This window comes from Bubalus kerabau, chromosome 10 (assembly GCF_029407905.1).
Source record: "Bubalus kerabau isolate K-KA32 ecotype Philippines breed swamp buffalo chromosome 10, PCC_UOA_SB_1v2, whole genome shotgun sequence".
In the NCBI taxonomy this organism is placed as follows: domain Eukaryota; kingdom Metazoa; phylum Chordata; class Mammalia; order Artiodactyla; family Bovidae; genus Bubalus; species Bubalus kerabau.
The window spans coordinates 26775370-26799013 of NC_073633.1; the positions used below are offsets into that span (position 1 = coordinate 26775370).

The 23644-nt window shown below is 41.3% G+C and overlaps 1 protein-coding gene and 1 pseudogene across 1 annotated transcript in view; one reads left to right on the forward strand and one right to left on the reverse strand.

The window, feature by feature from the left end:
* LOC129621090 (T cell receptor alpha chain MC.7.G5-like) overlaps nucleotides 1–23644 on the reverse strand; it is a 378238-nt gene that overhangs the window by 332922 nt on the left and 21672 nt on the right. The gene's annotated exons all lie outside the window — the stretch shown is intronic.
* Nucleotides 8834–9981, forward strand: LOC129620710 (glutamine synthetase-like; annotated as a pseudogene).

Sequence of the window (23644 nt, forward strand, 5' to 3'; positions counted from 1 at the left end):
TTCCCATGTGCATAACAATTGAAAGCTTTTAAAAAATCTTTCAGGAGGTTATGCTAATGGAATCTAGCTTATGAGATTCACTGTGCATTCATTCCATGATATATCTTGGGCTGGTCATCAAAATAGACTTTGTTCTTTTTCATAGTTACTGTTCTGGCAAGCAAGTTCAGTTTAGCTCAGTTCAGTCCCTCAGTCGTGTCCAACTCTTTGCGACCCCATGAATTCCAGCACGCCAGGCCTCCCTGTCCAACACCAACTCCCGGGGTTCACTCAAACTCATGTCCATCGAGTCGGTGATGCCATCCAGCCATCTCATCCTCTGTCGTCCCCTTCTCCTCCTGCCCCCAATCCCTCCCAGCATCAGAGTCTTTGCCAATGAGTCAGCTCTTCGCATGAGGTGGCCAAAGTACTGGAGTTTCAGCTTTAGCATCATTCCTTCCAAAGGAATCCCAGGGCTGATCTCCTTCAGAATGGACTGGTTGGATCTCCTTGCAGTCCAAGGGACTCTCAAGAGTCTTCTCCAACACCACAGTTCAAAAGCATCAATTCTTCAGTGCTCAGCCTTCTTCACAGTCCAACTCTCACATCCATACATGACCACAGGAAAAACCATAGCCTTGACTAGACGAAACTTTGTTGGCAAAGTAATGTCTCTGCTTTTGAATATGCTATCTAGGTTGGTCATAACTTTCCTTCCAAGGAGTAAGCGTCTTTTAATTTCATGGCTGCAGTCACCATCTGCAGTGATTTTGGAGCCCAGAAAATAAAGTCTGACACTGTTTCCACTGTTTTCCCAAGCCAAGGAACCAGAAATCATAGTAAAACATCACTAGTATTCCTTATTAAGATGAATCAATGTGCTGGGATGAAAAGGTTAGGCAGTACTAATACCCAGCTTAAAATATATTGAAATGAAAACCAGGGTGGGCTTCAGAGTAAACACTGTGAAATGTCAGTGTGATACATAACAAGAAAGAAATAGCAATCAGCTTTACTTAGTCTACGCAGATAAGGATTTTGGAAGCAGTATTAGATGACTAGAAGAATCATTTTCAGTCTAGAGAAACAGACTCTGGGCCTGACTTCTAAGAGCAAAGACCAGAGCCACCCATTCAACTGGCCTAGTAAGGAGGTGGCTGTCCCTGTGCCAATCACAGGACCAGTTGACGGTGGTGAATCTTTTGGACTGGAAGTGGCCTCCGGTGCCACCAGCCACAGAACATACAGCCAGGCTGGCCCAACCAGGAAGTTACTGCTCCTGAACCGATGAAGATGATGCTGTTGCTGCCAACCTGAGAACAATGCAGCCTCTACTGTCTCCCAGCAAGGAAACTAATGTCCTTGTCTAGACTACTCTTCATGTGCCTCACTTCCCAATAAGGCAATGGAGCCTGGGAAGTAGGTTAAAAAGTTTTCCTACCTTGGGAAGGCAAGGTTCACAGCATGAGAAACTGTCAATGTGGACATCATGTCTAATACTTTTCAGAAGCCGTTAATGTTGGTTGTTCTTTAAAGTAAAAAAAAAATGCCCAGAGAAATACAACAGCAAACATGATTGTAAGAATAACTGGCAGAGTCCAAAAAATTATAGATCCTCAATCTAAGAAGATGAAGCATGAGAGGAAATATGGAAAGTATTTAATAATTTAATGATGTCACAATATACAGTGTAATGAACTCAATCATTATCATGAGTAAAACTGAGTTTTGAGGTTGATTTAAGTATAAAAACTTTGAATCATACAAAGCCACATTTCTACAAGTGTCTGCATGGTTTGAATTTATCTCAACTCAACATTATGCATAATTTAAAGGTAAGAGATAAAAAGTAATTTTAAAGAAAATTGTATGATTGATATCAGAAACAAATTACGTTTATTAGTAACTGTTTCCCTGTGCTATAGAAGGGTGACATTTATTTTTGTCCTTACTATTTAACTCCATCAGATGCAATTGTTTCTTAAATATTTATATGAAGCAATTTTTTGTTTAGTGATGGGAGCTAGTGATGAGAATTTAAAAAATGAAATGTATGAAATTATTAAAGAATTAAGGAATGTATGATCAAGCAATGAACTCCTTTTAAATTCTAGGTACACTTGAAGAGATACTGTTTCCTCTAATCCTTCTGGATGGATCTTTCCATGGCCTGCCATTTACACTTGCCTGAGACTCATTCTGCTGAGTATTTGAGGGCATTTGCTGCAGATCTCCAGGGTTCTCTCTTTGTGTACTTCTCTTTTGTCTAGTATTCTGTCCTGTGGGCTCTAGCTCCTCCAATCTCAGCTCTTGTCTCCTTGACTCAGAAGAGTCACGGGGTTCTCACTCAGTTTCCCCTCCCTGTGCCATAGACTGGATACCCTCTCAGGGTGAGAATCTGGGGGCAATGTTTGGGCTCCCCTCAATTGTTTCCTATCTCTCAGGGATAGCTGTCATCTGTTGCCTGGTGTACTGTGTCCTGTAAACTGTTGTTTTATGTAATTTGTTTGGGGAATTTTTGTTGTTGTTGTTGTTTCAGATGAAGGGTAATCTGGTCTTCTTTTTTCTATGTTGGCTGGAAGCAGAATTCCAGATCATATGATTTGTAGTGGTTGTATCCATTGTACAGATGAGCCAACATTTTAAAAATCACTTTCTCTGTTGGTAGACATTCAGGTTTCTCCTTCTTGATTCTTAACATTTTTGGTCTTTCCCCCTTTTTCCAAAGTGGTTGCTTCTATTTGGCCCCAAATCATAGGGCCTAGTTGTTATTTATTTTCTTACAGCTTAGGTTTCAGAACCATTTTTGACACAGAAAAAACCCAAAGAGACAGCTTCATCTTCAGCTTCAACTCCAGCCTGAGCTAGGATTATCCTCCCGCCAAGACATCATTGGCTACATCTTACTGCTTCTGCTTTCTGTCATTCCAACTGTCCATAAAATGAAAGATATTCTAAAAGTTCATTTGTACTTTGTGAAATTTCAACACTGGTTTCTCATCAGGAAATGGGGCTTGAAATTAGAATTGACTTGATAAGGCTTTGGAAACAGAACCATGTCTGAGGTTAGCAGAGGTTGTTAGGCTTTTGGAGAACTCTGTTGGGTCTCGAGGACAAACAGAAGAGACAAGAAAAAAGACAAGAGAGAGAGAAAAGGTTATGGAGGTGTGGTGGTGGGTGGTCATTGGCCTTTGTTAGCTCCAGGTCACCACTGACCCTCTCACTCCCACTGTGATCCTGTTATGGAAGTCAATGATGTATTTAGAGCTGATCCTCTTTTGCGTCTTTCCCCCAGACGGAATCCATAGAGCATGGTCTCAGGGCTGGCTTTGTGCCTTACTGCTTTGTGTGTGAACAACTTGCTCTAAAATTGTCTCTTCATCAGAAGAAATTCATGTATTGATAAGATTCATTATCTTAGGACTTCAATGAAGAGATTTAAACTTTCGTTAATAGTTGAAATGTTGGAAGACTTCAACAAATGAAATGAAAAAGACTGATGAGTGTCTGTCATTGATGTGGAAATGGGGTTTAGGAGTCCAACCCCTTTCTTTAACTGGAGAAGGGAGCAATGTTTCAGGACTTGAGAAAACATAGGAAGTTTGAAGAGGAAGTGGAGAGCCAAAGAACATAATTTAATGTGCCAGAGCAGAAAGGATAAATAGCTAAAATGATTCCCAGAAGCATGAAAATAATATAATGGCTCGAAATCATATGGCCTCTCTAAGTGGTAGGTGAGGCAGAATGAAACCTTTGAGCTGAGCATCCAGCCTTATACACATTGATTAGCGTGTGCCTGTGGATGGAACTGGGATGCAGTCAGTGTAATTTAGCCTCTAATTCCCTCAGCATCCAATCCCTTGAAACATAAAGGTTTCAAGCTCTCACATTTGAGTTCAGAGCGACCAAAGGAGAATCAGGGACACACAGAGTCATACAATTCTTCGGCCTGATGGAAGGGAGTATCTTTTAGCTGGTCCTGCTAGCTCTGGCTGACTGTTCCTGTCCTCTTTCACTGATTCGTGTGCTTGGATAGATCAGTTTGGTTAATAAGGCTTTCACAAAGAAAAGAACACACAACTAAGAAAATATATATTGTCTTCCCTAATAGCAGAATATGACTGTGATATCCAGGAGGCTAGTATGAAATAGTGTCCTGCGACTTTTTTCCAATATCCTACACCTCTTTGGAAGATGCTTTTATTTACTATCTGACAGGACCCATTTATCTGAAGTATAGTCTGAATAAATGGACTTTCAACACTTGTTCATTCTTTTTCCTTGTCTCCTGACTGTATATCTTGAGCAAATGACATTTTTTTAAAAAAGAGACCCATGCAATCTATGCTTTTACAAACGTTATAATCTTCCTTGCCTAAATGAAAAACATCGCTTCCTCAAATGTGCTTTGAATTTCATTCCAAATTCCAGTGGCCACAGAATCCTTGATTTATTTTCAAATAGCTAACGCTTGAGGCCAAATGTAGATCTCTCAGGCTGGGAGAGGTTGTTAGGGATCATCTAGAATTTCCCTCTGTATTACAGACTGTACTGTTGGAATGCATGTGTAAAGTATGAAGTCTCTGACTCATGACTAGCAGACAAATTTAAGTCATGCTGTCCATTATGTAGCTTCTCAGTTCAGTTCAGTTCAGTTGCCCAGTCGTGTCCGACTCTTTGCGACCCCATGAATCGCAGCACGCCAGGCCTCCCTGTCCATCGCCATCTCCCGGAGTTCACTCAAACTCATGTCCATCGAGTCGGTGATGCCATCCAGCCATCTCATCCTCTATCGTCCCCTTCTCCTCCCCAATCCCTCCCAGCATCAGAGTCTTTTCCAATGAGTCAACTCTTCGCGTGAGTGGCCAAAGTACTGGAGTTTCAGTTTTAGCATCATTCCTTCCAAAGAACGCCCAGGGCTGATCTCCTTTAGAATGTACTTCTAATCAGTGGTATTTCTAAGCATTATAATGATATGCTATGCATGTTGCATGCTAAGTTGCTTCAGTTGTGTCCAACTCTGTGCGACCCCATGGACAGCAGCCCACCAGGCTCCCCTGTCCACAGGATTCTCTGGGCAAGACTGGAGTGTGTTGCCATTTCCTTCTCCAGAATGATAAGGCAATCTCATAGGTAAATTTTTATATCCTCTGATAGTCTGATCTTTCTGTCCAAGAGTACACTGTGACTTCTAGCAGAAAGACAAAACAAAGATATTTAATTCATAAAATCTATTTCCTGATCTGAACCTTTTAAAAAAAGTCAGAATAGAGTGAGAATTCGTTATGAAATATTAATGAAGGTTACATACACATACACAGACACACTTCAAGTTATCACAAAGCTCTGCTCTGAAATAATACTTAAAGGAAAAGAAACATCTAATAGAGCAGTAGTGAATCCAAACCTGGACAGAAGTCAGTGGGAAGAAAAACACAAGCTGCAACGAGTGAGTACACACCAGCTGTTTATTTTAAGGTCTTTTCTAGGATTGTGGGCTACATTCTTAGGGTCAACAGTATCTGGATGACTTGGCCTTTCTGTTGCAAAATTCCAGAAGCTGCCATCACACAGAATAAAATATTATTGGCCTTCTCTGGAGTAGTGCCATGGGCAGGCACTGCTTGTTGGGCCTGGGGCCTCTAGGGTTCTTGTCTCATACTTTGTGACAGACACTGGGGGAGCAGTGATTGCTTGGTCTTGCTTCTTTTGAGTCTTTCCTTTCAACTGCAGTGACTTCAATGAGGGTAAATATAATTCTGAAGTGCTACCTTGAATTTATTTAGAAAAAGAGATATTTCATGACTTTTATTGGAGAATGACTGAAAATGTCTCCTTTCGCCCAGAACTTCACTTTGGCTGATACAATGTTAGTCTTCCCACAGTCATCATTAATTTTTCAAACATTTGTTGCTCTAGAAGAGACTTAGGTATTGCCTTAATAAGGTATGTAACCAAGACATATGCTAATTCAGCTAAAAAAATTTAAACTTGAGCTACTCAAACCTCAGGGCTAATGCAGAAAACACTGTTAAATTACAAGTAAGAATGTAGGCAATCCCCCAGAGGTCACTCTTCTGCAAACGAATCATTTACATTTATTTAGTGATATAATCCATGAACATCTTTAGTTTTATAAATTAGATATGAGTTTCTATGAATAGTAACAGTAAAGGAACACCTTAAAATTGTTTTACCTTTTGAAAATGTACCCTGTTGTCTACTGTTCTACGAACAAACCAACCAACAGAGTAAACTGCTCCCTCACCTCTGTTTTGTTCTCAACTATCACTTACCTGCTTTCTTTCCCAACACAATTTCTCAAATGAACTCTCTTTTCTGCTTCTATAGCTTTACTTCCCATTAACTCTTTATTTCTTGTGTACTCAGCTGTGTCCAACTCTTTGCGACCCCATGAACTGTAGCCCATCAGGTTCCTCTGTCCATGGAATTTTCCAGGCAAGAATACTGGAGTGGGTTGCCATTTCCTACTCCAGGAGATCTTCCTGACCCAGGGATCGAACCTGTGTTTCTGGTGTCTCCTGCATCGGCAGGTGGATTCTTTACCAATTGTGCCACATTATTTTTGTTTAACCAATTTCAATTCATTGTCCATCCTCCCAACTCAGGACACTGTTTCTGCCAAATGCACTAGAACTCCCTTGCTGCAAATCCAGTGGTCACCTTTGTTATTATCTTGCTCAACCTCTCGGCAGTCCCCTCTTTCAGTTATACACGTCCCTCTCTTGGCTCTTTGTATTTTCCCCTGCCATATGGTCACTACCTCTTGGTCCTCTTTGCTGTGTTTTTTCCCTTTTCTGCTCAGCTTTGTGTCATAGTACCCAAATCTGATTCAAGTTCTCATCTCTTCACTAACCCTATTTATTCCCAGAAAATCTATCTCCCCATGTCCCTTGGCTTTACATGCTGTCTACATGTCAATGACAGCTGAAGTTTTAGATCTATCCCTGATCTCTTTATTAAGTTCCAAACTCATTTATTGAACTTTCTCTATGGCATCTTCATTTAGATATTTAATGGGTATCATAAACCCAATATGGCTAAAATATAAATCGTAATTTCTCTTCAAACCTGTTCCAGTTTTTTGGGCTCCAAAATCACTGCAGATGGTTACTGCAGCCATGAAATTAAAAGACACTTGCTCCTGGGAAGAAAAGTTATGACCAACCTAGACAACATATTAAAAAGAAGAGACATTACTTTGCCAACAAAGGTCTGTCTAGTCAAGGCTATGGTTTTTCCAGTAGTCATGTATGGATGTGAAAGTTGGACTAAAAAGAAAGCTGAGCACTGAAGAACTGATGCTTTTAAACTGTGGTGTTGGAGAAGACTCTTGAGAGTCCCTTGGACTGTAAAGAGATCCAACCAGTCCATCCTAAAGGAAATCAGTCCTGGATATTCATTGTAAGGACTGATGTTGAAGCTGAAACTCCAATACTTTGGCCACCTGATTTGAAGGACCGACTCATCGGAAAAGACCCTGATGCTGGGAAAGATTGAAGGGGATGACAGAGGATGAGGTGTTTGGATGGCATCACTGACTCAATGGACATGAGTTTGAGTAAAGTCTGGGAATTGGTGATGGACAGGGAGGCCTGGCGTGCTGCAGTCCATGGAGTTGCAAAGAATTGGACATGACTGAGCAACTGAACTGAACTGAACTGAGTCTTACCTATGTCAGGAAGTCACATCCAAATGTACCTAATTGCTTAGGACACACATCAAGTAATCATTCTTAGTTCTGCTCCTTTTTCTTTGCCTTCTCACTCACTTAAACCATAAATTAGTTCTGTTAATATCACTGTCAAATATGTCTCATATTTGCATATTTCTTTTCATCTCCTTTTTTTTCATCCTAGTCCAAATCACTATCTTTTTACAAGGATTATTTCAACATTTCAACAGTCTGCTAAATGGTCTCCTCCCCACTACCCTCTGCTACTTCTGCCTCCCTGCCTCTCTTTATCTACTTTCCATACCAGAACCAAGTAATGTTTTTGAAGAAGGTAAATGAAACCATGTCACTGGCCTATTTACCTTTTCCAGCAGCTTCTCATTATACTTATTAGTAGATATCCCAGTCTTACTCACTATGGCTTTTGTAAGCATCTATGTGACACCTCAAGGAAACATCTCACACCAACTTCTTTCTCATTCACTCTGCTCATCTCATTCCTAGTCCTGGAAAATTCCAGGCTTTCTCCCATTTTAAAGCTTTTTATTTGCTTTCCCTATACCCCAAATCCTTTCTCCCCATTTCTTAGCAGGACCTGTTCTTTCTTTTCATTTGAATGCCAGCCTAAATATCAGAGACTTTTTCTCCCTGACCAATCAATGAAAGTGTTCTCCACTCTTGCTCTGTCTTATAATTTTCTTTTATTTTCCTCTGAACATTTATAAGATATGGTATACCTTGTTCATTTACTCACTAGAACATTAATTCAATGGGAGAAGCTTTTTTGTTTATTTTGTTCATTGCTATATCTTCTGGACTTAGAACATACCTGATACATAGTAAGTGCTTGGTAAATATTGGTGGAATGAGTGAATTTGTTTATTCCTGTATTTCTTATGTCCCTCTCTGCATCATACTGATATAAGCTTCATGGGTGGAGGGACTTTGCCTTGTTTATTTTTGTGTACACAATGTCTAGGCTATTGTCTGGTCCAAAACAGTCCCTCAATAAATATTTATTGAACAAACACGCAGAGCCTAGAATGGGAGAAGAGCAGGCTGTCTAAGCAGCACGCCCGGCCTCCTTGCCTCTCTTCTCCTCACCTGGCTCTCGCTGCCTGCTCTTCTGCTTGCTTGGTGCCCGGAATACCTTCCACCATGGCTACCTTGGCGAGCTCCCACTTGAACAAAGGCATCAAGCAGGTGTCCATGGCCCTACCTCAGGGCAAGAAAGTCCAAACTATGTACATCTGGATTGACGGTATTGGAGAAGGACTGCACTGCAAGATCTGAACCTTGAATTCTGAGCCCAAGTGTATAGAAGAGTTGCCTGTGGAATTTTGATGGCTCTAGTTACTTTTCAGTCTGAAGACGCCTACAGTGACATGTATCTTGTCCCTGATGCCATGTTTCGGGACCCTTTCCACAAGGACCCCAACAAGCTGGTGTTCTGTGAAGTCTTCAAGTACAACCGAAAGCCTGCTGACACCAATTGAAGGCACACTTATAAACGGATAATGGACATAGTCAGCAACCAGTGCCTATGGTTTGGAATGGAGCAGGAATATACCCTCATGGGCACAGATGGGCACCCCTTTGGTTGGCCTTCCAACGGCTTTCCTGGGCCCCAACATCCATACTACTGTGGTGTGGGAGCGGACAAGGCTTACCGCAGGGACATTGTGGAGATTCACTACCCGGCCTGCTTGCAGGCAGGCATCAAGATCCGGGATAGGAACGCCGAGGTCATGCCTGCGCAGTGGGAATTCCAGATAGGACCCTGTGAAGGAGTCAACATGGGAGATCATCTGTGGGTGGCCCATTTCATCTTGCATCATGTGTGCGAAGACTTCAGAGTGATCGCCACCTTTGATCCTAAGCCCATTCTTGGGAACTGGAATGGTGCCGGCTGTCACACCAACTTTAGCACCAAGGCCATTTGAGAGGAGAATGGTCTGAAGTACACTGAGGAGGGCACTGAGAAACTAAGCAAGGGGCAGCAGTACCACATCTGAGCCTACGAACCCAAGGGGGCCCTGGACAACGCCCGGTGCCTAACTGGATTCCATGAAACATCCACCATCAAGGACTTCTCTGCCGGTGTAGCCAACCTTGGTGCCAGCATCCACATCCCTCGGACTGTTTGCCAGGAGAAGAAAGGCTACTTTGAAGACCGTCGCCCGTCTGCCAACTGTGACCTCTCTGCCATGACGGAAGCCCTCATCTGCACATGTCTTCTGAACGAAATGGGCGATGAGCTCTTCCAGTACAAGAACTTAACAGCAACTCTGGATATAAAGAAATAGTCGAATGCTACCTTCAAAATACTGAGAAAGTCACCAGAAGTGCTCTGTACTTTCCCTGTCATTAAAAAACCCAATGGAAATAGCTTCTTTTCTCCAATACTGGAAATACTGATAGAATTTCAACATAAAGTCTTATATTCAGTCAAAATATTAATAAAGTGTGAGGGTAGAATAAAGATATTTTCAGGCATGCAAAGAGTGATGGAAGAAAATTCCCATGCAGCTTTTATTACAGACGTTTCAGAGAATGTGTTTTATCCAAAATAAGGACTGAACCAAAAAATGAAGATACATGAGGTTCAAGATGCAAGATAACCAATACGGTGAGCAATGCTAAAAAGTCCTAGGATAACATTTGTGCAACAAAGTCAAAGAGTGATTAGTTCACACAGGGCCGATGATAGAGGTCAAGGAACAGAGAATCTGTAGGAAAAAAAGAAAAAAAAATGGATACTCTACTTGATATATTTGATGCATTTGGGAGAAATTATTCACAAATATTTAAAAAAATCTGTTGAAGAACTCACAAAATAAATAGGAAATTGATATAGGACAAATAAAAAAATGAGGCAATTATTAACTAAAAGTTCCTTTCTGATAGCTCAGTTGGTAAACAATCCGCCTGCAATGCAGGAGACCCCAGGTCAATTCCTGGGTTGGGAAGATCCCCTGGAGAAGGGACAGGCTACCCACTCTAGTATTCTGGCCTGGAGAATTTGCAGAGTTGGACATGCATGAGTGACTTTCACTTTCACTTTCAGTTGTACTAGAAAGGAAATGTAATCACTGTACTCATTTTGGCTGGACAGTGACAGTATTGACATGGTCATAATCATATTTGTCATGACTATCAGTTTAACTCCATATTGTGATATAACCACGTTAGGAAGGTGAGAGTGATGATGTGTTACCATAAAATAAAGTCAGTAGATAATGTCTAATATTTTTTAAAAATGTATTTATTTTTAGTTGGAAGATAATTACTTTACAATGTTGTATTGTTTTCTGCCCATACATCAACATAAATCAGCCATAGGTAGATAATATCTAATACTGACAAATCAAGGAGAAAGCGTATAACTTAGAAACTGCTAAAATGGAGTTGGATTGACAGTGGGAGTAGAACATCATATTGCTGTAGTTTTTTTTTTTGATGGGATGGGAGTGGGAGAACAGACCTTTGTAATGCCTCTTACTTTTTAGATATGTGCCGGTAGTATTTTGATTTAAAAAAATCTTTGATTTTAAAAGAAAAAGATTTAGTTATAAGTTAATGTGTGCATTATTTTACTGAGCAACAAGAACAATAATAACAATAGTACGTGCATGCTAAGTCACTTCAGTGGTGTTTGACTCTTTGCAACGCTATGGACTGCAGCCTGCCAGGCTCCTCTGTCCATGGGGATTCTCCAAGCAAGAATACTGGAGTGGGTTACCATACCCTCTTCCAGGGGATCTTCCCAACCCAGGTATCGAACCCACATCCCCTGTGTCTCCAGCATTGAGGAGGATACTTTACTGCTGAGCCACTGGGGAAGGGAAATCCCTATTAACAATAGTTCTCATGCTTATGTTAAGAATTTCACTGAGGGTGAGGAATAATGATGCAAGGAATTCTTGGTGAAGCTAAAGTAGAGAACCAACAAGTGAGACCCACTGGGTTTGATAATTTGTTTCATGAATTTTCATAAACGCAGTTTTCTGTTAGAGTTCTCCATGTGAGAAACTTAGAATCTGTATTTTTCCCAAAGCAGTTGTTGAGCTTCCCCAGGGCCACTTTACCCAGTTTTTTATCTTCCCACTCAAACCAAACATAAAGTTATCCTTCTACAAGGTTTTCTAAGGCCATTTGATGTTTTTCCTAATATGATTTAAAAAGGTCAATAATTGATGGGTATTATTAGAAAAGAATTTGGAAGCTAAAATTATTATTCAGTCAGTTCAGTTCAGTCGCTCAGTCATGTCCGACTCTTTGCGACCCCATAAATTGCAGCACGCCAGGCCTCCCTGTCCATCACTAACTCCTGGAGTTCACTCAAACTCACATCCATCGAGTCGGTGATGCCATCCAGCCATCTCATCCTCTGTCGTCCCCTTCTCCTCTTGCCCCCAATCCCTCCCAGCATCAGAGTCTTTTCCAATGAGTCAACTCTTTACATGAGGTGGCCAAAGTACTGGAGTTTCAGCTTTAGCATCATTAGGTGCTTGTTATTTACATCCCATTCATTTCTCCAAAGATCTGAGGTATTAACACATCAGTGAGTATTAGTAAACTTATGATGCATCTGAATCTATTATACTACTAATAATATCTACCACTTATATAATACTAACTATGGACTGGCTTCCCCAGTGGCTCAGTGGTAAAGAACCTGCCTGCAATGCCATAGATGCAGGAGACGTGGCTTCGATCCTGGGTCGGGAAGATCCCCTGGAGAAGGAATGGCAACCTACTCCAGTATTCTTGTCTGGAGAATCCCATGGACAGAGGAGACTGGTGGGCTACAGTCCATAGGGTCACAAAGAGTCAGACATGACTGAAGCAACTTAGCATGTACATGGACTGGGGACTATTTCAAGCACGTTGCATGTGTTATCACATGTCATCCCACAAATAGGAGTTAGGTACTGTGGTTAACGGTTTCCCTTTTTTTTTTTTAAATAATTGAGTAAAAACTGAGGCATATAGAAAGGTAACTTGACCAAGATCATCCAGTTAGCAAGAGGTGGAACCAATATTTTTATACCCTGGCAATTTAGCTCCAGAGAGTGTATATTCTACTTCTTATGCAATAGCTCATATATTGTTCTAGTTAACATACTTGGTGATGATGCTTTAGCGATTAGGGGTGGTCTGCAGGGGGGAAATCTTAAATTTAAAAAGTTTTTGAAATGCATCATTTGGAATATATTTTAGTTGGTCAAAGGAGTCTCATCGGTCTGATGAAAGAGACAGATGAATATGGAAAGACAAGGATGAGAAGAGATGATGCCTTTCAGCTTCAGAGTTTGGGTACAGGTTCCAGATGTCTGCAGAGCACTGTGTCTCCACAGCACAGAAGTAGATGGCAGAGTCTGTGGGCTGGGAGGCTGTGATGTTCAGGGAGCTGTAACGTTCCCTGCTGTTTATTGTGGCACTTACTCTTCCTTTCCTCTTCATCTCTAGGCTCAGAATAAGCAAGGAGATGATGCCTCCTCCAGGATTCTGTTGCAACCACTGTAAAGTGGTCATTCCTTCTAAGTAATTACAGTTGATTGTGACGAGGTCTCCTTCCTGGGCACTCAGGTATTGGGGACTCGGCTCCACTCCATTTTTACCGCTTACCCCTGTTCTCAAAGACATTGGCAAGCAGAGAATATTACCATTAGTGCGGCATTTCTACAGATTTCTTTCCTTACACATTTCCAAGAGGGCACTCCAATTTAGTCACTGGGAATCCCTTATCCCTTTCAGAATTTTGAAAAAATATCCATTTATTCTTCATCTTCCCATATCCAGAAACTCCCCAACTTACAGTGTAACTGAAGCCACAGAATAGCCAACGAAACTTGCTGGGTCTTCACCATTTTTACCACAGGTCTCTGTTACAGAATTTTGAATATATGTTAGTTGTTCAAAGGAGTCTATTATTGCTGTAAGTTCTCCTCATTTACTTTAGAAATCAAAAGGGATTTCCACCCCATCAAAGGCAGCACAAATGCACACGTCTGCACTATTTGTAGGGCCACCTGTACAGCAAACCATCCATGGTCTTTTAAATAAAACGTCCACATTGCCACCTAGTGGCATCACACACAGCCGTTCATGATGTAGGCCAAACACTCTGATGTAAAACACCAAGACGAAACTGGAACCAAAGTCAGGATCAGCCCTTGGTGCCCTGGGAGTTAGGGTAAGATGAGGACTGGAAGTCCAGTGATTCCTCGGCTTCAGCTGGCTATGCTACACCAAGTAGAGTAGGTGACAACCTGTGCACTTTGTATTGTATGTTTCTGAAAACCCAAGGACAGCTCTGTTCTGGTTTTTAAAAGTATTCCTTATGAACATCCCTGGTTTCTTCATATGACATCCTTGATTCTTCACATGATATTATTTTGAGCTTATAGTTGTTTTCTACTTTTGAGACTCCTTTCCAGCCTGTATCCCCGCCACTGGAAGTGCCCTTTAAGAGATGAATCTAGGGTCATGTTTGTCAAAAGTGACCTTGTTTTCCTGACTATAACATATCAAGTCTGGGTAAATCCTGGGCTTACGAATTTGGAGTAGGGGTATAGAAATGGTAGTTAGACAATATTTGTCACTAGAGCTATAAAACCCTATTAAGTTCCAGTCAGAGTCATCTCTTGGCAAATGAAAGCTAGGTAGGTTCATACTCAGGTTATTGTGGAGCAGAAACTAGCAGGCTTACAGTGGAAGCTGGTCTCCCAAGAGAACTGATTATACTTTCTGAAAGAACTAGGTTTAGAAAGAACAGCAAATTGATGGCTTTCTTCTTCCTGTGAGGTCTAGCTGTATTTTTTGCAAATGGGTTTTATGAGATTCACCTGTATCCTTTCAAACACTCTCCTTTTCCTTGAGCTAGTATGAGTGGGTTGTACAACCAGTTCATGTTCACAAAAGATACTGTAAGTCCAGGGTCCCTGGTTCTATACACCACAATCAATTTTCAGAAAAATATATGCAGAAGGTTTCACCATTAAATTTTATTTTGGCTGTTACAATCCACCTAATATGATCTAACATTATAGCTACCTAACTCAACATTGTGCTATCATTTAACAGGCATACCTTACATGAATTCATGTTAGATGACCATGAACAAGTCAGGATGAGGGATAAAATTGTGCGACACAACAGGACAGTTTTCTGTGTGGAATCTTTACATGCGGCCATTCCCTCATGTGGGGAAGCCATGGACAGCAGCATTATACAGAAGGGCAAAGTGAAATGTGAATGTGGTTGGGAGCCAAATAGATTTAAGTTTGAGTGTTAATTAGCCTTGCCACTAACTAACTGGATTGGGTTTTGAGAAGTTACCACAATTTCAGTCCCGTTTCCTGTAAAATGAGGATAACAATACCAAACTGTGGTTTTGTGGTGAGAATTACAGATAACGTGGGAGTTAGCAAAGTATAGTGGTTGAGAATGCAGGATTTGGGGGACTCTACCTGTACTCTCGGAGAAGGCAATGGCACCCGACTCCAGTACTCTTGCCTGGAAAATCCCATGGATGGAGGAGCCTGGCGAGCTACAGTCCATGGGGTCGCTAAGAGTCAGACACGACTGAGCGACTTCACTTTCACTTTTTACTTTCATGCATTGGAGAAGGAAAAGGCAACCCACTCCAGTGTTCTTGCCTGGAGAATCCCAGGGACGGGGGAGCCTGGTGGGCTGCCGTCTATGGGGTTGCACAGAGTTGGACACGACTGAAGAGACTTAGCAGCAGAAGCAGCAGCACCTGTACTCTAAGCTGGCTCTCTTACTGACTATTCTCAGGCAAGTTAGTTAGTTTCTCTGTGCCTCAGTTTCCTTGGTGCTAATAATTGTACCCACTTCATGGGGCTGTAGTAAACATTAAATAAATAATGTGTGTGATGCACTTAGAACAATACTTCATACATTAAGTGCTTAAGAAATGTTAGCTATTATCATTATTGATAGTATTATAGGGCCTGTGATCACTCAGCAAATGATACATGATATTATTATCTTATTATTTTCCCAATGAAACACAAAATAGTAAATGTCTTGCAAACATTTGAGCCAATTTAAGTTTACAGAAAGTGCCTTGAATTTAGCAGCTTTGTCTAAAAGAATCTTATAAAAATTTAATGATATGAATGAACAAATGAATATTTATAAAACAGAAACAGACTCATAGACTTCAAAAACAAATTTACAGTTACCTAAGGGGAAAGGTGGCAGGGGGATAAATTAGTAATCCTACACATTGCTACTCAATCCTACACAAATCCTGTACAGCTTTGTACCCATTGAGAAGTTCAATAAGTCTTTTCTCAAGAGGGCATGATCTTTATTTTCTAATCCTCTTACCAATGTGTTGGTCCATGCTAAATTCTTCACTTTTCAACTAACTGATCAATGAATGTTTGGAGAATGATTACTTAATAGTTTAGGCTGAGTCTTTTGAGTACAAGGGTGTTTCTTATTATTTTTGTTGTTTTAGAAAACAACAAAGAAAGAAAAAAAAAGAAAAAAAATGCAGCCAGTGTTTGAGAGAACTTTGAATATTCTGTTTATGTTGCTTTGGAAAAGAAAAGGTAGAATACCATACTGATTATTTTGATTCAAAATATTATTTTGATTATATAAAGCAGGGATACCTTCACAAAGATTAATGATGTCTGGTTGTAAATATAATAATTTCTGTGAACTACCAAATTCTTCCACTCTATAGAAGACAGTGCTATCTATCTATCTGTCACTCCATTCAGTTTTTTAATTGGGCCCTCAAGGGAGAGAATACGACTTATTGATCACAACAGCCTGGGTCAGGGGTGGAGGTTGAGACTGTGTGGTGTGGTAAACTAGGGGGTTGGTAAGTCTTGTTAGGTGGTCGGGACTAGGTAGAGATTGCTGTAAGAGGGCAGAATTGCTATAGTGCTTTGAGACCTGATCTGTTTCTTTTAGCCTATCTTTTCTCATTTCATCCCCATGTTATACTGTGTGATTATTTTTATTTCTCTTTTACAGATGAAAAACTAAAGCTCTGAGACACCAATTAATGTGGCCAAATTTGCATAGCAGATAAGCAGTTGGGCCAAGACTGGGATGCAAGTTATTACAACCTAATTCCTAAATATCCTTTAAGGAAGCCTCAAAGCACAGGGGAGAGCTGGCTTAATTGAGAGCAGGTCCATTTCTGAGACCCTTTCCCCTCAACCCATTTTCAGTCAAAGAACTGCGGTGCCCCTGGAATTCAAAGCGATTATAGCTGATTTCATTTTCCCTGTCTTCTAACGACATCCTGGCAGACTGTGAGAGAGCACAGGGCTCCTTGGTCAGAGGCTCCCAGCTGCACTGCACCTGTTACCTGAGCCCCTGAAGTTTTTGCACAGCTTCCCTGGTGCCCTTGGCACTGTGTCTCTGAGTAGTACATGGCCAAGTCGGATACCTGGATAGAATATTTTGCAATAGGGAAACTTCTGTCTTTAACATTTCTGGCTCCAAAATTTTTGCTGTTTTTCTTGTCTTTTCCTGAAGAAACTACAGGGTTTGTTGGGATATTGGATCTCTTAACATTCTTCTGGCTTTCTTGAAGCCTTGTTTTCTCTCTATTTCCTTCCCCAGCCTAGGCATCATTTTGTCTAGTTTTTCAGGGCTGAAAGAATTGCTCTTCAGGTATATAAGCTTGCACTGAGGTTAGATGACATTGGACTTGACTATTTGCAGTCTTTATTTCTGGTCTCAGAGTGAGTGGCTCAAGGCTAGTGGTGCCCATTTGGGAAAAGGCTGGGTAAAGTCCTTGGACTAACAGAGAAGGAATTCCATAATTGTGTGTGTGTGTGTGTGTGTGTGTGTGTCTGTGTGTGTAACCTTCATTGCTTTAATAGGTGGAAAATGAATCACAATGATCTATTTTTATGTTTCTCTGCTAAGGAACTTGTATACCTCATTATAAATTGGCTGTCCATTTATACTTCTTTTTGTAGATTGCCCATTTTTCCTCCAGAGAAATTAATGTTTTTATTATTGATTTATAGAAGACATTTTAATTAAAAGGGTATTATCAGAAAATCACAGGGTACATATTTTAAAATAACTGATGGCAAAGAACATTCCTTTCCTGCATTGCTGGTCTTGTAGGTTCGATCAATGAGCTATTAGAGGACAATTTGTCCCCTGCTCGGTACGGGCAGGGTTTTGAAGACACACAAGAGTGCACACAAAACAGTGTCTGGTGCTCAGATGGAGGATTTCTGCAACTGAAAGGACGTTGACTTCTAACCTGAGGGGCCTGCAAACCTTTATAATCTTTCTCTTCATTTTTCATGATGTATTGGACATACCCAAAGAGGAAGGAAGACCCACATTTCGTAGGTATAGTTCAATGTCAGGTGCATCCCTTAAGAGAGGGTTACATGGCCCCCTGCCTGGGTCACTGAGTCTCCAATGGTTCTTCCTGAAAAACAAGGCTTTTGTCATGATGAGCAGAAAGAGCATGGCATTCAACTAATAAATATGGGTGATAAGAGAAATTATAAATCCAGCCAGTTTTAAGCTGTCATTTTTCTCATCAGAAATAACAACATCCCAAGCATCAAGGTGAAAGTAGAGATCATGGCTGCTCCAGGCCTGGGGGCTGGGGTGAGCTGCACTTTCTCTTGGCTTGGACTGGCAGCCCTGTCCTGGAAGAACCACACAACGTATGTGAGGGCTGAGCTGTGGGTTTGTGCCAGTGGTTGCACATCCTTCCTTTTGGCTTGAGGTGTTTGTGCTTTTCGGTAGTGATTTCTCTTTCAGAAGTGAAACTCACAAGTCATTAAAGCTACTGGGTCCTTAGTGGTACATACAAGTACTGTGATTCCATATTTGATTCTTTCTTATCTTAGAGATGCCAAGACACACAAGTGCTTCTCAACCGGTGGAAGAACCACAACAAAAATAAAACACAGTGGCACCCTACCTTGGACTATGGAGTGAACCTCTCACATTTCTGCTGATTCTTGCTGAATTAGTGACAGAGACAGAAGTGCAGGCTTGTGAGATACATGCTGCCCTTTCAGTGTCTAGTTAAACCAATAGGAATGAATAATAATTATAAAAAATAAGGCTTTGCATATATTATTCCACATGACAATAAAAAGGTGTTAATACTATTCTATTCCCATTTCACGGATGATGGAACAGATAATCAGAAAGCCTAAGTAAACTATCCAAGGTCATGCACTGTTCAAAGTGGTGAAGCCAAAATTAGTACCAGGTCTGTCTCTCCACTGCCTGAGTTCACAGTTTATTCAATAGATATTCACTAGGCTTGCTGCTACTGCTGCTAAGTCGCTTCAGTCGTGTCCGACTCTGTGCGACCCCAGAGACGGCAGCCCACCAGGCTCCCCCATCCCTGGGATTCTCCAGGCAAGAACACTGGAGTGGGTTGCCATTTCCTTCTCCAATGCATTAAAGTGAAAAGTGAAAGTGAAGTCGCTCAGTCATGTCTGACTCTTAGCGACCCCATGGACTGCAGCCTAACAGACTCCTCCATCCATGGGATTTTCCAGGCAAGAGTACTGGAGTGGGCTTGAGACACCATCAAGTCCATCAAATAATATGAATTCAATATTTGTGGAATAAATGAATGAATCAATATATGAGTGAATGAAGTATTTGATTTCAGAGCCTGGGGGTTTAACTAGAACCTACACCCTTCTAAACATTACTTATTTACATCTCTGCTCCTAGCCTTGGAAGAGAAGACAACCAAAAAGCCCCAGGCTTTGCTAAATGATTTTTTATGATGATATAGCTTCTTCTATGATGGAAAAACTGAACTGTTACCTAGAGAGGTAAGTTGGGATCCTGTGTAGGTTCACAAACTGGCCCCCATATGTGGAGGGCAAGGAGAGGCTAAATAAAGAGGTGGACCACTTTAGGTTGGTAGGTGGCAGTTTTAATAAGCAAAGGAATTTCCTTATGAGGCTTGTTCTGGGCAGCCAGAGGATGAGAAGATCTCTGAACACATCCATTAGAATTTTATAAATTCATCTAGAGGCCTTACCTGGTTTATGGGTCTCAACATCATATAGCTCTTTCAAGGTTTCATCTTTGAAAGTTGTTGCTTGTGCAGGAAGAGTGGGTGGAACATACATTTTAAGGTCAGGGAGAGGATAAGGAACCTCTGTCCAGGTACAAGTCCAGTTCTCTGGTCACACCCTCATGATCTCCTCCAGTACCTGCATAGACTGCACCTATGGGGAACACAGTGAGTGCTTCTCCTTCTGAGTTTGTAAAACAGCTCATGGTAAAATTCAGCCTCTTATTTGGCTTGATTAATAACTTATTTATATATTTATTTTTTTCTGCAGATAGATCTTTCCTAGTACCTGGGACTCTGCCATGGCTGGGGTCAGCATAGGTAAAGGACTTATATTCAGTCTTCAGGTACCAAGAAGAAGTACATCTCACCAGCTCAGAGGTAGGTGGAGAGGTGATGTACCACACCAACTGGCACAGTTAATTTGCCCTAACTCTACTCCACAAGGTTGAACTATTATCAGATTAATGCAAGGTCTCTCCATGCTCTTGTCTGAACATCTGTATCTGGACAATTTGAATAATGGCAGTTCAAACTAAAGACCAGGGCCAGCTTCAAGGGTGTGAATTCTGTGCCGTCTCATAAGACCCTACGCCCAAAAGGCTGCATGCTTTGTTTAATGCTCTGCTGTTGCCATCTTGACATTCTTAGGAAGTTTTGCACATGAGGTACTACACTTTCATTTTGCACTTGGCCCTGAAAGTTATGTAGATTGTCATGCTAAAGGCCTCTATCTCCTAGAGATAGAGGAGGTCACTCAATATGATGAGACAGCAGAGATCCTTATCATACAGCCATTCACTGAGGTGAATGGAAAGGAATAGGTCAAGGCTGCATGTTGTCACCCTGCTTACATCATGTACACCCTGAGTACATCATGCGAAATGCTGGGCTGGATGAAGCACAAGCTGGAATCAAGATTGCCGGGAGAAATATCAATAACCTCAAATATCCAGATGACACCACCCTTATGGCAGAAAGTGAAGAAATAGAGAGCCTCTTGATGAAAGTGAAAGAGGAAAGTGAAAAAGTTGGCTTAAAACTCAACATTCAGAAAACTAAGATCATGGCATCCAGTCCCATCACTTCATGGCAAACAGATGGGGAAACAGTGGAAACAGTGACACACTTTATTATTTTTGGGCTCCAAAATCACTGCAGATGGTGACTGCAGCCATGAAATTAAAAGATGCTTGATATTTGGAAGGAAAGTTATGATCAACCTAGACAGCATATTAAAAAGCAGAGATATTACTTTGCTAACAAATGTCCATCTAGTCAAAGCTATGGTTTTTCCAGTAGTCATGTATGGGTGTGAGAGTTGGACTATAAAGAAAGCTGAGCGCCGAAGAATTGATGCTTTTGAACTGTGGTGTTGGAGAAGACTCTTGAGAGTCCCTTGGACTGCAAGGAAATCCAACCAGTCCATCCTAAAGGAAATCAGTCCTGAATATTCATTGGAAGGACTGATGCTAAAGCTGAAACACCAATACTTTGGCCACCTGATGTGAAGAACTGACTCACCCTGATGCTGGAAAAGATCAAAGGCTGGAGGAGAAGAAGATGGCAGAGGATGAGATGGTTGGATGGCATTACTGACTCTATGGACATGAGTTTGAGTAAGCTCCAGGAGTTGGTGACGGACAGAGAAGCCTGGAGTGCTACAGTCCATGGGAGTTGCAGAGTCAGACATGACTGAGCGACTGAACTGAATTGAACTGAACTGATTCACTGAGGGGTGCTGGATTTTCATTTGCCCTCTCCTCTGTGTTTCACATTGCCCTCATCAACATGGGATCATTTTCTCAAGTCCTTGATGTGCACAACTTTGAGCAAGAAGTCTTAAACAGAGAAGAAAGCTCCAGTATTTGTTCTCAGGGAGATGCCATCTTTATGTATCTGAGATCAGGACTCCTTTTTATCATTTCCCCTCAAACTCACAGATCATTACAATCAGAGGATTCCCAGTAGTCATCCAATGTGTCTCCAGCTCTTCACTGGCAAGTATAGAGACACCAGTTGCTCCTGAATAGGCTTCTTTTTATGGAAGAAGGCTCTGAGCCCAGAAGAACATCAGACACCACCGGTTCTGACTATATAAAAATTTATTTAAATTTTTTATTTATAATCACCAAGCTGTACATTACATCCCCAGAACCTGTTAATCTTTCAACTGGAAGCTTGTGCCTTCTTAATGACTTTTTGCTTTTGATGTTAACACAACAGTCTTCCCTGCCTTCATCTTTTTTTTTTTAATCAGTGAATCACTAATGATACATTTATTTTTTATCATTTAATAGTTATTTATTCATTTGGCTGTGTTGAGTCTTAGTTATGGTGTGTGGGCTCTCTAGTTGTGGCTCATGGGCTCTGTAGTTGCAGTGGGGGCTTAGTTATCCAGCGACAAGTGGGGATTTTAGTTCCCCAGCCAGGGATTGAACCCACATTCCTTGCATTGGAAGGCAGATTCTTACCCACTGGACCACCAGAGAAGTTCCCTGATTTCATCTTGACTACCTGTAGTCTATTCTCAACACAACAGCCAGAGTAAGACTCTTCAATGGGAGTTCAGTTCAGTTCAGTTCAGTCGCTCAGTCATGTCCGACTCTTTGCGACCCCATGAATCGCAGCACGCCAGGCTTCCCTGTCCATCACCAACTCCCGGAGTTCACTCAGACTCACATCCATTGAGTTGGTGATGCCATCCAGCCAACTCATCCTCTGTCGTCCCCTTCTCCTCCTGCCCCCAATCCCTCCCAGCATCAAAGTCTTTTCCAATGAGTCAGCTCTTTGCATGAGGTGGCCAAAGTACTGGAGTTTCAGCTTTAGCATTATTCCTTCCAAAGAACACCCAGGACTGATTTCCTTTAGGATGAACTGGTTGGATCTCCTTGCAGTCCATGGGGCTCTCAAGAGTCTTCTCCAACACCACAGTTCAAAAGCATCAATTCTTCGGTGCTCAGCTTTCTGCACAGTCCAACTCTCACATCCATACATGACCACTGGAAAAACCATAGCTTTGACTAGATGGACCTTTGTTGGCAAAGTAATGTTTCTGCTTTTCAATATGCTAGGTTGGTCATAGCTTTTCTTCCAAGGAGTAAGCATCTTTTAATTTCATGTCTGCAATCACCATCTGCAGTGATTTTGGAGCCCAAAAAAATAAAGTCTGACACTGTTTCCGCTGTTTTCCCATCTATTTCCCATGAAGTGATGGGACTGGATGCCATAATCTTCATTTTCTGAATGTTGAGCTTTAAGCCAACTTTTTCACTCTCCTCTTTCACTTTCAAGAGGTTTTTTTAGTTTCTCTTCACTTTCTGCCATAAGGGTGGTGTCATCTGCATATCTGAGGTTATTGATATTTCTCCTAGCAATCTTGATTCCAGCTTGTGCTTCTTCTGGTCCAGCGTTTCTCATGATGTACTCTGCATATAAGTTAAATAAGCAGGGTGACAATATACAGCCTTGACATACACCTTTTTCTATTTGGAACCAGTCTGTTGTTCCATGTCCAAAGATATAAGCATCTGAATGCAGAGTTCCAAAGAATAGCAAGAAGAGATAAGAAAGCCTTCTTCAGTGATCAATGCAAAGACACAGAGGAAAACAACAGAATGGGAAAGACTAGAGATCTCTTCAAGAAAATTAGAGATATCAAGGCAACATTTCATGCAAAGATGGGCTCAATAAAGGACAGAAATGGTATGGACCTAACAGAAGCAGAAGATATTAAGAAGAGGTGGCAAGAATACACAGAAGAACTGTACAAAAAAAGATCTTCATGACCAAGATAATCATGATGACGTGATCACTCACCTAGAGCCAGACATCCTGGAATGTGAAGTCAAGTGGGCCTTAGAAAGCATCACTACGAACAAAGCTATGCC